Source organism: Danio rerio, chromosome 13 (assembly GCF_049306965.1).
Source record: "Danio rerio strain Tuebingen ecotype United States chromosome 13, GRCz12tu, whole genome shotgun sequence".
In the NCBI taxonomy this organism is placed as follows: Eukaryota; Metazoa; Chordata; class Actinopteri; order Cypriniformes; family Danionidae; genus Danio; species Danio rerio.
Genome location: NC_133188.1, coordinates 54,792,357 through 54,804,364, shown reverse-complemented (window position 1 = coordinate 54,804,364; position 12,008 = coordinate 54,792,357). Strand labels below are relative to the sequence as shown.

At 37.5% G+C, this 12,008-nt stretch overlaps 1 protein-coding gene across 1 annotated transcript in view; it reads right to left on the bottom strand.

The window, feature by feature from the left end:
* dntt (deoxynucleotidyltransferase, terminal) overlaps positions 1-12,008 on the bottom strand; it is a 621,669-nt gene that overhangs the window by 143,656 nt on the left and 466,005 nt on the right. The window lies entirely within an intron of this gene.

Below are 12,008 nucleotides of genomic sequence, written 5' to 3'. Positions count from 1 at the left end.
TCAAATGAGGGTCATTTTGCTGGTAATTTCTGCTTCTCTCCAGAGACTCATTTGGTTTCGTCTGTAACAATGGGCTGCCTTGGAGAATCAACCTCTCGACAGGGAAGGAATGTAATCATCGCCTCATTTTCTCTTCTTCTCTGCTATATATTTACATAGATTTCGCTGTCTGCCCTTCATTTCATTTTCACATGTTTTCTCATCTCGCGTCTTCATTTCCTTGTTTTATTGCACACACTAAAAACAAAACGATTCAATGGATTAACTCAAATTTTTTTAAGGTAAGTGGTTGTAAATAATGTATATGGGCTGATTTAAAAAAAGAAATTACACGGAACATTGCTACATTTAATTTGCATGCAGCCCATATCAATTGTTTGCAACCACTTTGCAAAAACTGTAGTAAATCCAATCAAAGATCCGGTAAAATCCGGTTGCACTAAAAACATTCATTCATTTTCCTTCGGATTTAATCCTTTGTTCGTCAGTGATCGCCAAAGTGGAATGAACTGCCAACTATTCCAGCATGTGTTTTACGCAGCAGATGCCCTTCCAGCTGCAACCCATAACTGGTGAACACCCATACACTCACTCACTCTAATAGTAATAAATAATAGTAATAATAGTAATAATAATAATAATAATGCTGATGATGATGACAACAACAATAAAAAAATGTAAATTATGATTATAATAATAATAATAACAGTAATAATAATGATAATAATAATAATGATGATGATGATAATGATAGTAATAATAATAATAACAATAATAATAAAGAATAATTTTATAATACATGTAATAATAACAATAATAATAATAATAATACTATTAAGAACAACAAAAATAATAATAATAAAGAATAATTTAATAATAATAAAGAATAATTTAATAATAACACTATTAAGAACAACAACAACAATAATAATAATAAATAATAATTTAATAATAATAAATATTATTAATATTAATGATATTAAGAACAATAATAATAATAAAGAATAATTTTATAATAATAGTAATAATAATAATAACAATAATAAAAATACTATTAAGAGCAAAAACAACAACAATAATAATAATAAAGAACAATTTAATAATAATAAATATTAATAATATTAATGATATTAAGAACAATAATAATAAAGAATAATTTAATAATAATAATAATTAGAATTTTATAATAATAATAATAATATTATTATTGAATATTAATACTATTAAGAACAACAACAACAATAATAAAGAATAATTTATTATTAATAATAATAATAATAAATATTAATACTATTAAGAACAACAACAATAATAATAATAATAATAATTAATAATAATTTTATAATAATATAATAATAATAGTAATAATGTTGTTCAAAACATCACAAGTATAAATGTTTTTTAGTGTCAAAGAATGAACCACCAAGTATTCCAGCATGTGTTTTACGCAGCGGATGCCCTTCCAGCTGCAACCCATCACTGGGGGACACCCATACACTCACTCACACACATACAATACGGACAATTTTTGCTTACCCAATTTCCCTATAGCGCATGTGTTTGTACAGTAAGGGAAACCAGAGCAAACCCACCTGAACACGGGAAGAACATGCAAACTCCACACATAAATGCCATCTGACTAAGCTGCTCGAACCAGCGACCTTCTTGCTGTGAGGCGACAGCACTACCTACTGTGCCACCGCTTCACCGATTTGATTATATGATCAGTATAATATTCTATCAAACAAACTGTTGAGACCAATGATTAAAGACAGTGCTTCATCAACTATTCACATGCCTGTATACAAACTGGCCTCGAAGGACTGCCCTTTAAAGCAACCAGAATGGAACCTCTTGTGTTTCTTCTGTATTGTTCCCTTGCTGCAGGAAGATTAAAATCTTGAGAGTCAATCTCATTAGAGTCTTGGAATAATTTTTGATCCTGACTCAAGCTTATCTCAGTAATGCAATGTCAGGCACAATGCACTCAATGGAGCTAGTGGCGTCACTGTGAGGGGTTCGGTGTGGGCATTAAAAAGCATTGCATGCAGCTCAGATTGCATCTGCACCAGTTCTGCATCCAGACCCTTCTCGGAATCTCAGTATGAACTCAATTAAGATTATTGTCTCCTATTTGCTCAATTAGTATCTCTCCACGTGGGTTTTGAGAGAAACATCTGCAACAGAGCTGATATGCATGAAATATGTGAATCATTTTAAAGCACAACATCTAAACAGCGCATTTTCCCTTTGAAGCTGACTGTCCTTTACAGCCTTAGCAAATTTACTCGCACTTATGACAAATAAATAAATAAGCATTGCCATTGCTGAGCCTACATATGCACACAAATTCAGCAAAAAGGACTGTAATTTGAGTCCGAAGGCAGCTTTGATCACTTTAAAGTAGTGGAAAGTGAGTTTGAGAGCTTAACCAACTAAGTTTAGACAGCGTTATTAGCACTTTAAATGTGTGTTTGGATGAAAGGAGCGGATAAACACTTAATCTTCTTAGTATGTTTCACAACCGAGTTTCATATATGAAAAAACAAAACAGGGAGCAGAAGTGTGGATCATGTTAAATATGTAAATATATGTAAATGCAGACGCTGGAATTTAGCTGCACTCTTTCATCTGCTGGCGTGCTGTGAAATCAGCGGGGGAAAATAAATATACAGAATATGCAATAATAAGAATAAACAAACTTTTCTACAGGTGTGACTTTTTTTTTTTTTTTAGCACTTAATAACAAGAAAAAGAGCAACATTTATAACATGTTATATTGGATTACTTTCAGCCCAGTGGAAGGTACAGTATATTTACACGCTCTGAATTATTTACATGTCATTCACTATACAGAAAATGCAGTAAATGTGTGAACAAGTGACTGATTTTAGCTGCAGCTTTGGGCCTATACAGGTTTAAACACTTGCACACTGCTGAACACACACAGGATGAGCAGCAACACACAAATATCTTTACAGATGAAAACAATTACAGGATTAAAATTATCCAGAAATGATGATTTCCTACATCAATATAAACAGCACTGCCTCCATGCCTTCTCCACCTCGGGGGGGTTCTTCAGTTTACTCATAAAGATCTGCATCTGTATAATGTTATTATTATTAGCAGTATTATTGATTATATGCAGATTTATATTTGTTTTAATAAACACAAGTGTAGATGTGTCCAGCTGTGGGGTTTTGGAGACGTCTGCATCAGCATATGTGGATAAGAACAGGACGTGTGTTCGGATATAGCTCAGTTTTCTGACCACACTTCATTATTATTGTTCATTTATTCATCTGCTGGAGATCAGAACTGAATTTAGAAATAGTTTTAGCACAAATCTTTGTGCATAAAAAATGAAATTAAACATGTGGGCTAATGGATGTGTTCAGTGGAGTGAGTTTCCGCCGTTTCCTCACTCCACCAAAGTAAAGGAGTAAAGAGTAAAAGTAAAGTGAAGAGGCTGAATGGAGGAGGCTCGTTCTTTATCTTCACGCTGCAGATGCTCTGTTTAACTGTTTTCTCGCTAGTGAATCGTCAGTTTTTACACTGAGTGTATTTTACTGTCCTAAAAAGAGCTAAAGTGGATTTGGACACGGCCTTAATGCTTAATTGCATTATGCACTTTAGGCAGCACCTATCATTAAAAAAGAGCCCTTAGTGTCTGTTTATTTTGTAGGGGGTGGGCTTCAGATTTTAGAGAGCGTTTGATTGGTCAGAATATATTTTTAAATTTGTTTTAAATGCTGCTTTAGAGTACAACACTACAAACCGCAGCATGTAGAAAAAAAATAAGAAAACACACAAAAAAACAAATAAATAAATAAAGGTGATGATAATGATGATAATGATGATGCTGCTGCTGCTAATAATAATAATAATAATAATAATAATAATAATAATAATCATGACAACAACAATAATAAAAATTAATAGTAATGATGACAATAATAATAATCATAATAAAATAATAATACTATTAAGACCAATATTAATGATAAAATATTATTTGTGTTGACAACAATAATAAAATTAATAATAATAAAAAAATTAATAATAATAATAATAATAATAATCGTGACAACAACAACAATAAAAATAATAATGATGGCAATTATAATAATAACAACAATAATAATAATAATAATAATAATAAAATAATAATAATCAAAATAAAATAATAATAATACTCTTAAGACCAATATTAATATTAAAACAATAAAAATATTATTTGTGGTAACAATAATAAAATTAATAATAATAAACATTTTTTTAATAAATAATAATAATGATAATAATAATCGTGAGGACAACAATAATAAAAATAATAATAATAATGACAACTATAATAATAACAATAATAATACTAATAAAATATTAATACCAATATTAATAATAAGATATTATTTGTGTTAACAACAACAATAATAATAATAATAATGACGACAACAAAAAAATAATAATACAGAAAAATATATTAATACTATTAAAACCAATAATAATAGAATGAATAATTGTAATGACAATAAAAAAATATAAAATATATAAATAAATAAAAATTAATAATATAATAATAATAATAATTTAATAATAATAATGCTAATAATAATAATATTAATAATAATAATCTTTAGTAACCAAGTCCATCATAACAAAAACATCAAAGTATAAATTTAGTGTTTAGTTTTTAATTTTCTATTATGTTTGTGCATCTTTTGATGCATCTTTTTTATGGATCTTTTTCAACTGATGTGGATTTGATAAACGTTATTGAAGCATCAAAATCCATAAAACCTTACAAAAGTTAATATATAAATAAGTTACAAAACTGCATAAAACATTTTTATTTTTGTTAAAAGTGGTCATAAACATCCTTAATCCTGGTTTAGTGTAAAACAGCCGTCTTCACCAAGATTAATTATCTTTGATAAAATCCTCAAATAACGAAGCTCAGGGAAACTCAGAAGCGGCTCTCAAACGAACGCGGATAATTAAGTTGTCTTCAGTTCTACTAACTAGCAATTATTTTGTGCAGCTGTTTTTACGGATAAACAAGTGATTCATTGTGACCTTCTGAACGATCCGTCTGCTGTTTTTGCAGTGTAAGATGCTTTTATTTTCAGGCTGAGAATGAACTAAAACACCAGATGAAAATGTTAGGAAGTCAATCAGGTCACAATAACATCCTCCTTCAGTGACCGTTAATAGACAATACTCACTTGTTTTTATTTTGAAGTCATTCTAACTGTTCCCCTGCTTTGTTTAGTCTTAAAGGGACAGTTCACCCCCTAAAAAAATATTTAAAATATAAAAATGTATCATAAGAAATGCCAACTTGTATTTAGTTGAGAGCTTTGTGTGAGAAAGGAACCAAAATGTACTTCTTATTGTCATTTAACTGGGAAAGAATAGCAAATTAAGTAATGTTAAATGAAGTTAAAGGTGCAGCATGTAAGTTCGGCACCGAGTGGTAGAACTAAGTATTGCACTCCTGAATCAAAACACTTTTTCACTTGGCTCGTCCTCTAGAGTTCATGCAAGTGCATGTTGCCAGATTGACGCGAGTATATATTACGCCCCAAGTCTAGGGGAAACAAAAAGGGCATAATAAACGAAGAAAAAACAAATGTGTGGGTGTGGTGGATTTCCCAAACAAAACAAAACCTAAAACAAAAGATTCTCTTCGGTCGACAACCAAACTCACACACTCAGTTGAGAGTATATATGAATAGATTTATTATAGAAAAAGGTGGTTAATATAAATGAGCGTTTCTTCAGGGTCACCACAGGCCAAAATAACAAACAAAAGAATCTATAAATTAAATCCCCTAAATTACCTATTACTATTTAAAGAAAAATACAAAAAGCTTACCTTTCTCCCTAAACATAAACAAAGTCAAAAGTAATAAAATAAATAGGCAGGTCACCCCTACACGCTCAAACTCTCAAAAATATTTTAACATATGATGGTCATCAGTACCAGGGCCGGAGCAAGCTGAACTGCCGCTCTAGGCAGAGGACGATCACGTCGCCCTCAACCCCAATGTGAAAATGAAAGTGACCGGTTATGGCGGACACCGCCCTCTCTATTCTGCCGCCCTATGCGCGGATATAACTGAGGACGCGCGGGTGCTGAGGGAGGGAGGGAGGTGTCGCGGACTGGCGGACACCGCCCTCTCTATTCTGCCGCCCTATGCGCAGATATAACTGAGGACGCGCGGGTGCTGAGGGAGGGAGGTGTCGCGGACACTGCTCTCTTTATTCTGCTGCCCTAGGCGCGGATATAACTGAGGAAACGCGGGTGCTGAGGGAGGGAGGTGTCGCGGACACTGCGCTCTTTATTCTGCTGCCCTATGCGCGGATATAACTGAGGACACGCGGGTGCTGGGACGCAGGTGGTAAGGGAGGTGTCGCAGACGCCGCCCTCTCTATACTGCCGCCTAGGTCGCCTCTATGGACGTGCCGACCCTGATCAGTACAATGTTGGTGGTTGGTCGTCGGCCGGAGGGGTGAGGGAAACCCAGGAGTTTCAAGGCTGATTTATACTTCTGCGTCAAACGCCGGCGTATGCTATGGCGCTGACGCATAGCCCTTCGCCGTGGCCGTCGCTGACGTGCACCTTTAAAAAAATGTAACTACACGTCGCAACTACGTGTAGCGCAAGCTCTGTGATTGGTCGGCTTGGTAGCGCTGACGAGTCTGGGCAGGACCGAGAGCCGCGCGAATGGCTCGAGCGATTGTTTACAAGTGTGGAGTCCCGTGAAGGAGCTCCGGATGGAAAGTTTTGTTCTGTGTTTACCTCATGGTTAAAGTTGTTGCACGTCCGCTGTTTCCTGCCTCAAAATGAGCGAGTTTGAGTCACTTGTACATCCAGGAAGTGTTCAGGAAAACCAAAACAGAAGCGAAGAAACTTGACACAGAGGAACATTTACACATCACTGCCAACTAGCGTTTCGGAAGTGTTAATGCAGACCAACAGAGACCGCGCGCAAAAGTATAAATGCACAGGCACGCGCGTTGCCTGCGCCGTGAGTTACGCTGGTCACTTGACGCAGAAGTATAAACCAGGCTTCACTCCAAACACTGAACGCACAGAAATGAGCTCCCCGAACCCTGCCGGAAGCTCCTTTTTATACATGCTTTTGAGACCAGCAGCCAATCAGAACAGGGAATCACGCCGGTATGGGAGCCTTTGAGACAACAGAACAACAACAAGAAGGCGGGACAAAAGAAAAAGACAGAGTACAATCCGCAATAATAAATAAATAAATAAACCTCAGTCGTAACAGTATACCTGACTATCGAGTCTGATTTATGGCAGATTTTTTCTAAATAAAAGCAATGGCACACGATAGACGGAAATACTAAAAGGAGTTTCTCAGATCTGGACAAATAAAATAAAATAAATAAATAAATAAATAAAAATAAAATAAACTGTTTGAGATTGAACTTTAGAACTAAGACTCAGTGCAAACCAACACATTTCAGGGATTCAGCATCTACATTTAATACTGTTAATGATTATAAACCTTACCATTTTCAGTAGGGCTGTCTGAAAGCCAGACGGTTCAGTCATCTACCATAATTCACTGCGACATGTGGGCTAAGCAAAAGCAACTGTAAACCATAGCAACTGTAGAATCACCACAACAGATCAATCACTCCAGATTAACGCTGCAGTGTTTACTGCACATTACTGTGGTATATTTTCCCGTGTGTATTAAAACGTTCCAGTTATTTAGACTACTTTGCAAACAAATGCCACTCAGGCGGCCTCATAAAAACAATACAAACACATCTGAATGACAATAATGTGTTTGAATTTCATATCGAAGTGCATTTATTCTGTTTGTTATCGAGGATGAAGCACTTGGCCGTCATACTAGTTTGATCTCTATCCCCACATTTACATTTATTTAATCATTTAGCAGATGCTTTTATCCAAAGCGACTTACAGATGAGAATAATGCAGACAGAAGTGATTAAAGCCAGAGAAACACAATACAGTGCAACCGTTCCAAATTTACATTCAATGCTACCATTACATAAGATTACGTGGTGGTGGGATTCATCTCATTGCTAAGATTAAAGTGTGTTTCATTGCGTTCACTGCTGATTTTAAATGAAAAATCTGCATAATGGATTTGCAGATCAGTGTTTCTTCATCTGTTAATGTTCATGTTGCTGTTTTTTACTCTGAGGACCAAGAAAAGAGGTTTGAGTGGCACATAGAGCATGTTTCAAATATTCATTCATTCATTCATTCATTTTCTTTTTGACTTAGTCCCTTTAATCATCAGGGTTCTCCACAGTGGAATGCACCGTCAATTTTTCCAGCATATGCTCTACACAGCTTATGCCCTTTCAGCTGCAACCCACTACTGGGAAACACCCATATACACTTATTCACACACACACACACACATACACTACGGCCATTTTAGTTAATCAATTCCCCTATAGCGCATGTGTTTGGACTGTGGGGGAAACTGGAGCACCCAGAGAAACGCCTGCTGGCCCAGCTGGGGCTTGAACCAGAGACTTTTTCGCAGCGAGGTGATCATTCTACCCACTGTGTCAGAGTGACGCTCTTTAAGGAAATAATAAAATATTATATGCTTAATGTAAACCTACACCTATACAATAAACCCTAGCCTGTGCCGAGAAACCATCCAGAACACCAAGCATTTAACAATGCAACAACAACAACTTAGCAACCACCCAAATGACCCTAGCAACTGACTAACAGTCAGCGAAAAACACACTAGAAAAACCCGACTTTTGTTCACAATACAAACCCCCTCACCTCCCCCCTCTTCACTTTCATCCACGATACAAACCCCCCTCACCTCCCCCTCTTCACTTTTATCCACGATTCAAACCCCCCTTTTTCCTTTCGTCCACGATACAAACCCCCCTCACTTCCCTCCTCTTCACTTTCATTCGCAATACAAACCCCCCTCACCTTCCCCCTCTTCACTTTCGACCACGGTACAAATCCCCTCTCTTCACTTTCGTCCGTGATACAAACCGCCTCACCCCCCACTTCACCTTAGTCCACAAAACAAACCCCTCTCTTCACTTTCGTTCATGATACAAATCCCCTCACCCCCTACTTCCTTTTCGTTCGCGATACAAACCCCCCTCTTCACTTTCGTCCGCGATACAAACCCCCTCACCCCCCTTCACTTTTGTCTGGGATACAACCCACCTTTTTCCTTTTGTCCATAATACAAACCCCCCCTCACTTCCCTCCTCTTCACTTTTGTTCGCGATACAAACCCTTTCACCCTCTCTTCACTTTCGACCACGATACAAATCCCTTCACCTCCCCCCTCTTCACTTTTGTCCGAGATACAAACCCCCTCACTCCCCGTCTCTTCACTTTTATCCGTGATACGAACCCCCTCACTCCCCGCATCTTCACTTTCGTCCACGATACAAATCCCCTCACTCCCCGTCTCTTCACTTTTATCCGTGATACGAACCCCCTCACTCCCCGTCTCTTCACTTTCGTCCGTGATGCGAACCCCCTCACTCCCTGTCTCTTCACTTTTGTCCGCGATACAACTCCCCTTCTTCCTTTCGTCCATGATACAAACCCCCCTCACTTCCCTCCTCTTCACTTTCGTTCGCGACACGAACCCCTTCACCCTCTCTTCACTTTCGACCACGATACAAATCCCTTCACCTCCCCCCTCTTCACTTTTGTCCGCGATACAAACCCCCTCACTCCCCGCCTCTTCACTTTCGTCCGTGATACGAACCCCCTCACTCCCCCCTCTTCACTTTTGTCCGCGATACAAACCCCCTCACTCCCCGCCTCTTCACTTTCGTCCGTGATACGAACCCCCTCACTCCCTGCCTCTTCACTTTTGTCCGCGATACAAACCCCCTTACTCTCCACCTCTTCACTTACATCTGCAATTCACCACCGGCTCTTCACTTTCGTCCGTGATACAAACCCCCTCACTCCCAGCCTCTTCACTTTCATCTGTAGTCCACCACCCATTTTTAACTTTCGGTCGCGATACAACGATACAAACACCCGCACTCCCTGCCTCTTCACTTTCGTCTGCTATACAAACCCCCTCACTCCCTCTTTACTTTAATCTGCAATCCACCCCCTGCTCTTCACTTTCGCTTATGTACAACAATACAAACACCCTCACTCCCCGCCTCTTCACTTTCATCTGTGATACAAACCCCCTTAATCCCCTGCTCCTTACTTTTATCCGCTATACAAACCCCCTCTCCCCCCCCCGCTCTTCACTTTTGTCCATGATACAAACCTCCTCACCCCCCTGCTCTTCACTTCTTCATTTTCGTCAGCGATACACCACCCCCTCTTTACTTCAGTCTGTAATACAAACCCCCTCACACCCCCACTCTTTACTTCGTCCGCAATACATCTCTCCCCCTCTTCACTTTTGTCCACAATAATAAACCTCACACCCCCACCCCTTCACTTGCAATAACAATGAAAAAGTCTCACAGCTCCCCACCCCTCTCCACTTTTGTCCACAATACAAACCCCCTCACAACGCTCTTCACTTGCATCCGCAATGCAAACACTTTCGCCCCCTCTTCACTTTTGTCAGCGATACACACTCCTTTGCTCTTCACTTTCATCCGCGATACAAACCATTAACCCTCTCATACACCATCCACCCCCCACCCCTCTTCACTTTCATCCATGATACACCCCCCAACCCCATCCTCCCCACCCCTCCCTCTTCACGATAGCATGCCGGATCAGTTACCACAATCTTTTCCGGGACATCGCAATTTACAAATTAAGCACTGCAGGCAACACCTAGGGTTAAAATTACTAACAGAAAACAGCTGTAAACTTGAATCTTGTCAAACATAAAACTATATCAACATAAAATATGTTTTAGAAAGATTTATACTGGCTCAGAGTGTGTTTCGATGAAATAATCAAATATTTAGCTGATAAAGAAATAAAAAGGATACGCCTGTGAAAGAGTTGTAAAGTTCACTCGAGTTCATATACAACAGAACAAGCCCTTGATTATAATAATACACTTGTTTTTTCCGTCTCTGCTGGAGTTGTTTCATAATGTACCATTTTTACAGCCCTCCATGAATGCATCATAATATTTTAATGCGTATCTTTTTAAATAATTCGGCAGACGTGCTAGACACATTCAGAACATGCAGCCGAGGTGATAAATTGCTTTTAAATCTACACTGCATTCATTTGGAGCCAACATTTCTTCTTCTTACGTTACATCTTTTGCATGATTTTTTAATCACATTTCATCATGTATTATGCTTTGTTGTTCTTCAGAAAACATGACAGGCGGAAGATTATTTTCCAGATGTGGTCTCTGTGAGGGAAGACTCATCGCTTTCAGACTTCAGCGAGATTAATGCCACTCTTAGATGCGTTTCATTACAGCATCAATCTCTTGCAAAATCTCTATCTCTATCTCGCAAAACAGTCGTCGCATTGATTTGATTTTAATGCATATTAAAAAAAATCATTTGTTTGATTGTACTGTTTTAACATAAACTAATCTAAACGCGACGCACATTTATCAGGTATATAAATGAAACAGGTCAGATCTCTGTGACAGTGCTAATAAACTAATGTATTTTAAATACACAATAAACAGCTGCATTGATCATAAATACATCTACAGCATGCATTTTAAATCAATTAATATCACTTGCTTCACAGTTAGTTTTAATTTAATTTTGACTAAACAAATTTATGACTAGTGCAGGCTATTTAAAGTTGTGCAAATATTACTATTCAGATCAGATCTGATGGAACATGTTAATAATAAATAATGTCATGCTTTTTTTAATTCATGAAAATACATTTAATAACACTTTACGTTTTTTTATGATACAGGGGCAACACAGTGGCTCAGTGGTTAGCACTGTCACCTTACAATATTGAGGTTCGAGTCCTGGCTGGGCCAGTTGGCATATCAGTAGCCGCATTTCCATCACAATCTCGCGACAAT